The 6,771-nt window shown below is 37.9% G+C and overlaps 1 long non-coding RNA gene across 1 annotated transcript; it reads right to left on the bottom strand.

The window, feature by feature from the left end:
• Positions 1–2,024: 2,024 nt before the first annotated feature.
• LOC118561577 lies at positions 2,025–3,918 on the bottom strand. The gene is made up of 3 exons (XR_004930147.1): positions 3,549–3,918; positions 2,477–2,591; positions 2,025–2,299 (listed from the first exon to the last, which is right to left on the bottom strand). It is a non-coding gene; the product is annotated as an uncharacterized LOC118561577 (long non-coding RNA).
• Between the last annotated feature and the right edge of the window lie 2,853 nt (positions 3,919–6,771).

Here is a 6,771-nt window from a genome sequence, read left to right as displayed (position 1 = left end):
AGAACAGAACTCACTCATACAATATTGTGTCTATCCAGAAACAGTGTGGGCTTTCTTACAATACTGAATGCTCTATAATTGTATTTCTGTTATTTTTTGATTATGCACACCTGCTAGCTTTTTATTCTGAAACTTCTAATGTCCCATGCTCCTGAATGCACCATAGCTTTCTGAATGCGCTGTGCTGTGTAGATAGATTCACGTCTGATCTTCCGCTTAAGACAAAGCTTTGCAGTTTCAAAACTCATGTCGGCTCTCACTCAACTCAACTCAACTCAAACTTTATTTATAAAGCACATTTAAAACAACCGGGGTTGACCAAAGTGCTGTACAGATAAAAGATAAAAACTGAATGCTAAAATACATAAACACAATGCAAAAAGAAAAATTGAATGCAGATAAAAATATAATAGGATAAATGTTTCAATTTAAATAAAATATTAAAATAGATTATAATTTGCCAAATGTCCACCTAGACTTGATTAAAAGCCAGGGAAAAGAAATGTGTTTTTAGAGAGGATTTAAAAACCTCCAAGCAGCCTGCCGATGGAATATGCAAAGGCAAGTTATTCCAGAGTCTCGGTGCCGCTGCCACCTTTGGTTTTAAGTCTGGTTTTAGGCATGGCCAGTAGCAACTGATTAGAGGATCTCAGTGTTCTGGCCGGGACATGGATTCTGAGAAGCTCAGTCAAATACTGGGGGGCTAGACCATTAAGAGCTTTAAAAACAAACAATAAAATTTTAAAATCTATTCTAAAAACAACCGGAAGCCAATGCAGCGAGGCTAGAGTGGGTGATATGTGGTCACGTTTACGTGTGCCAGTAAGGAGACGGGCAGCTGCATTTTGTACCAACTGCAGACGGTGTAAAAGTGAGTGGTCCAAGCCAGCATATAATGAATTACAGTAATCTAATCTTGTATTAATAAAAGCATGGATTACAGTCTCCAGATCTCTGCGTGGCAGATACCCTTTCACTTTTGATAAAATTCTTAACTGGTAAAAACTGTTTTTTACGACCGAAGTAACCTGGCGATCGAATTTCAACCTATCATCAAATATTACACCAAGATTTTTTACTGATGATCGAATGTTAGGTGTAAGAGGGCCCAAGGAGCCAGGAGGAAAAACTGCTGGACTACAACCAAACGTAATAATTTTGGTCTTATTTTCATTTAGATTGAGGAAGTTTTACTTACGGTTTACTGTTGTGTGAATGACAAGAGACCACAACAAATAAATCCGCCATTCCTCTAGGGAACGCGAAAACCTTTGCGAGGGAACGAAAAAGTATTCTGAGGTAACGCAAAAAAATATATATTTTCCCCATGTCCCCTAAAGGGCTCTGTATACACTTCCCTCGGCCTTGTCGTGTGTCAAGTGCGGCTGGTTCTGATGCCGTTTTTTGTTGTTTTAATTTGGCAAAACGTTCATTTGTTTTGTGTTTATCTCACTGACTTGAGTTGCTTTGCTAGCCCAACTGTGCCAACTGGTAGTCATTTTAAGATTAACATGCCTATTTCCTACTTTTATCTTAAAAAAAAACATTGAGGATGTTATTGAACAAGTGATAAGGTTGAAATTGTGACCATTTCTCTATAACTCATGGGAAAACGAAAACACAATTTTAACATAACATTGCAGGGTTAGGGTACTTTGTTGTACCTACTGACCACAGCATTGATCATTAAGATAGGAAAAGTCATTTCTGTCTGCCCACTTTTACAGTGATTAATCTATAAATTATGTGCAGTTAGTTCAGTTCATTCTTAGTGAAATGGCAAAATTAATCAATACATCTTACAATGAGAATCTGTACATTATAAAAACACCAGAGAAGAGAAGCCATTTGTTACATTTGCTATACTTGACTAGTTTTACAGGACTATACATTTTACTTTTTCTTTCTTGAGAACTATATTAATTTACATGTTAACCAGGTATAGTTTTATGATATGAAAAGGTGAGAAATTAAAAACCAATTATGGTAACATTTGGCATTTTTTATTTACAGGAAGAAACACCAACAAAACATGTGAGGATAAGGAGAGTGCTGGTGACCCTCTTCTGGCTGGCGGCGGTGCATCCTATAGGGAAACAGCCGACATCTTTGTGATGCCCTTGTGTGCCAGGTGGTGCATAGAGTCATGAACTCCTTGATGGGGATCATTAAAAAAAAATTTCTTCCCAAAAAGACAAGATTTGGAGGGAGTGGGTGCTGGTTTTGCCCGCCTTTCCGGGATCGAGGCGCTCAAAGGAGCAGTCGGTGCCATTGATGGGTGACGTGCGAATTGTTCCACCTGCAGAGCCACAAAAGAAATGTTATTTAAACAGAAAACTCTTCCCTTCAATCATCCTGCAGGGTGTGTGTGACGCACGGGGAAAGATTTTGAATGTTTACATCGACAATGTAGGCTTTGTCCATCACTCACTGGTACTGTGGCGCTCTCTGTTGTATAAAAATGCTTTATACCCACCTAAGGGATTTTTTTTCTACACTGCAATGGTGCGTTCCCATGCCTCCTGGACCCAATCACCTCCCTGATGCCCTATCGCCCGCCAGTTGCCATTAAGATCTCTTACCTTCTTGTCCTTAAATAGAGCCAACAATGACACAAAATTGATACATAGATTATATTAATTGGATAGAACATTAAGACATATCAGCATATTACCTAAATTACAAGTTATTTTATATTTGGTACAGTCCAAGTGGAGGCACGCTACTACAGGTACCACGCCAAGGCAAGAAACATCATTGAGTGTGCCTTTGGTGCTATAAAGACGTGGTGGCGTTCCATTTTCTTAAGGGCGCTGGAGGTCCGCCCGACATTTGCCCCAAAAGTAATCGCCGCCTGCTGCATCCTCCACAATATTAGTATAGAGGCAGGGGACCAGCTTGACGTGGAGGAGGAGGAGGTTGACCCAGAAGAGGACGGCCATCCGGCGGCTGAAGACAGCAAGCTGTCTGGAAGCTGCCTCCGAGCCAGACTGGCAGCCCGGCAGAGCTGGCTGCATGTTTAAGTGAACAAGCCTACATGTGACCTAACCTAGATCAGTTGTAGTTATGTACACATGCTGCTTCATTTCATTTTTTTTCCCACTACCTGTAAAACAAATTAAATCAATAAATTTCCATTCCTGTTATTTATCAATTGTATGTTTGTGGGTGTTCTCTTTGTCCATGGTGTTTATAAAAGTTAATTATTTGTTTTAAATCATATGTTAATTGTTTTGAACATGTTACATCTTGACTCTGTTCCAAAGTAAAATCATTTGTATAAAATAAATGTCTTTTTTTACACTGTTACAATTGTTTTCTTTCCCCTCTCAATTCTTTGTGTCCTTGCTCAAAAGAAACTCACTTAGATAAGAAAAACATTTATAGATTTTATTTAAAACTTGTCAAGTTTTTCTAAAAGGGATAAATATTTATTGGCCCTTTTGGTAGCCAAAATCTCACAAAATCACTAGTTGAATAGAAAACAAGTTTAGTGTCACAAGAGCTGAACATAAACATTTAGGCAGACATAAATAAAAATTACTTACTGCCATTCGGTTTTGGAGGAGTTCCTCCTGCCTGTAAATAGGCCCTCATTGGGAATACGCCAGTTGATGAGGGCCTGGGTTCCTTCTGTGGTCCCTGTTTAAAATATAAATGTCAATTATGTAATACTTCATAATAAAAGATGAACAGACAACAGAACCCACGTTAAACCTAAAAGCTAGGCAATATTACGACTGCTTCTGCTATGTGTAACTAACATGACACTCGCAGACCGAACATATTTTGTAACCTATATAATAGCTGATAACTAACTGCTTCTGCTTATGCGTTTTGTCCTTAATGCTGCTGTCGTCCTTGGGAGACATTTATAATTTATTCCAGCAAGTATTGAGTTAATAAAGCAACTCAAGTCAGTGAGATAAACACAAAACAAATGAACGTTTTGCCAAATTAAAACAACAAAAAACGGCATCAGAACCAGCCGCACTTGACACACGACAAGGCCGAGGGAAGTGTATACAGAGCCCTTTAGGGGACATGGGGAAAATATATATTTTTTTGCGTTACCTCAGAATACTTTTTCGTTCCCTCGCAAAGGTTTTCGCGTTCCCTAGAGGAATGGCGGATTTATTTGTTGTGGTCTCTTGTCATTCACACAACAGTAAACCGTAAGTAAAACTTCCTCAATCTAAATGAAAATAAGACCAAAATTATTACGTTTGGTTGTAGTCCAGCAGTTTTTCCTCCTGGCTCCTTGGGCCCTCTTACACCTAACATTCGATCATCAGTAAAAAATCTTGGTGTAATATTTGATGATAGGTTGAAATTCGATCGCCAGGTTACTTCGGTCGTAAAAAACAGTTTTTACCAGTTAAGAATTTTATCAAAAGTGAAAGGGTATCTGCCACGCAGAGATCTGGAGACTGTAATCCATGCTTTTATTAATACAAGATTAGATTACTGTAATTCATTATATGCTGGCTTGGACCACTCACTTTTACACCGTCTGCAGTTGGTACAAAATGCAGCTGCCCGTCTCCTTACTGGCACACGTAAACGTGACCACATATCACCCACTCTAGCCTCGCTGCATTGGCTTCCGGTTGTTTTTAGAATAGATTTTAAAATTTTATTGTTTGTTTTTAAAGCTCTTAATGGTCTAGCCCCCCAGTATTTGACTGAGCTTCTCAGAATCCATGTCCCGGCCAGAACACTGAGATCCTCTAATCAGTTGCTACTGGCCATGCCTAAAACCAGACTTAAAACCAAAGGTGGCAGCGGCACCGAGACTCTGGAATAACTTGCCTTTGCATATTCCATCGGCAGGCTGCTTGGAGGTTTTTAAATCCTCTCTAAAAACACATTTCTTTTCCCTGGCTTTTAATCAAGTCTAGGTGGACATTTGGCAAATTATAATCTATTTTAATATTTTATTTAAATTGAAACATTTATCCTATTATATTTTTATCTGCATTCAATTTTTCTTTTTGCATTGTGTTTATGTATTTTAGCATTCAGTTTTTATCTTTTATCTGTACAGCACTTTGGTCAACCCCGGTTGTTTTAAATGTGCTTTATAAATAAAGTTTGAGTTGAGTTGAGTTGAGTGAGAGCCGACATGAGTTTTGAAACTGCAAAGCTTTGTCTTAAGCGGAAGATCAGACGTGAATCTATCTACACAGCACAGCGCATTCAGAAAGCTATGGTGCATTCAGGAGCATGGGACATTAGAAGTTTCAGAATAAAAAGCTAGCAGGTGTGCATAATCAAAAAATAACAGAAATACAATTATAGAGCATTCAGTATTGTAAGAAAGCCCACACTGTTTCTGGATAGACACAATATTGTATGAGTGAGTTCTGTTCTGTTTTATGCCTCTTTCCTTGTAAATATGAAATGTCCCATGCTCCTGAACGCACCATAGCTTTCTGACGCTCCCGAATGAATCTGCGGATCACTGTGGTCCACTCATGTCGGACTTGTTCTTTTTTAATTACACACTAACTCTGTAAACAGGCCATATAGGGAAGCTTAAAAGTATAATGCTGTCGCCTCAAACGTACTTTTAAAGAACAACAGCAGCAGAAAAGGTAATTTTTAACTTACCACTGTGATCCCTGTTAGCGCTGTCCATAAGCAAGCTGCGGCCGCGGTGCATTCTGGGAAAGCGGCCAGCTGATGCAGGCTCGTTTCCGGGGAGGCAGGCCTTAGCCAATAGTTGTGAAGCTTTGCCGGTGACACCGCCCCCCTCTCCCCCCCTCCCTCCCTGCCATCGTATTAACATTAACAGCTGCAGTCAGACCAAGTGGAAAAAGAGGAAGTAATAAAACACGAAGCACAAATACACGAAGTGGAAAAAGAGGAGGTAAAAAAACACCAAGTAGAAATACATGAAGTGGAAATAGACGAAGTGGAAAAAGAAGAAGTAAAAAAACATGAAGTAGAAATACACAAAGTGGAAAAAGAGGAGGTAAAAAAAACACCAAGTAGAAATACATGAAGTGGAAATACACGAAGTGGAAAAAGAAGAAGTAAAAAAACATGAAGTAGAAATACACAAAGTGGAAAAAGAGAAAGTAAAATGCAAAGTAGAAATAAACAAAGTGGAAAAAGAGGAAGTAAAAAAACACCAAGTAGAAATACAAGAAGTGGAAAAAAGGGAGAAGGAAATAAAAGGGCAGGCAAAAATTGGGTTGGTAAAAAAACAGTTAGAAAAGTTAGAGGCAGAAATAAATGATTGTTTCAGAAATATAAGTTTAAAATAAATTAGAAAGAAATATTTATGGTGGAGGAAAAACATGCTTTAGAAATGTTGCTTTAAAAACAAGAAGTAGAAATACACAAAGTGGAAAAAGGGGAAAAGGAAATAAAAGGGCAGGCCTAAATCCTTTGGGTAAAAAAACAGCTAGAAAAGTTAGAGGCAGAAATAAATATATGTTTCAGAAATATAAGTTTAAAATAAAATAGAAAGAAATATTTATGGTGGAGTAAAAACATGCTTTAAAAATGTTGCTTTAAATACAAGAACTAGAAATACACGAAGTGGAAAAAGGGGAAAAGGAAATAAAAGGGCAGGTGTAAATCCTTTGGGTAAAAAAACAGCTAGAAATGTTAGAGGCAGAAATAAATGATTGTTTCAGAAATACAAGGGTTAAAAATAAGTCAGCATAAAAGCAAGAAGAAAAGTAAAAATAAAAGTGTAAGTTAAAATATATATTTTTTGATGAATAATTGATGAATTGTTGAAGAAATATCTTATTTTTA

This window comes from Fundulus heteroclitus, unplaced genomic scaffold (assembly GCF_011125445.2).
Source record: "Fundulus heteroclitus isolate FHET01 unplaced genomic scaffold, MU-UCD_Fhet_4.1 scaffold_67, whole genome shotgun sequence".
In the NCBI taxonomy this organism is placed as follows: Eukaryota; Metazoa; Chordata; class Actinopteri; order Cyprinodontiformes; family Fundulidae; genus Fundulus; species Fundulus heteroclitus.
This window is presented reverse-complemented; position numbering and strand designations above follow the sequence as displayed.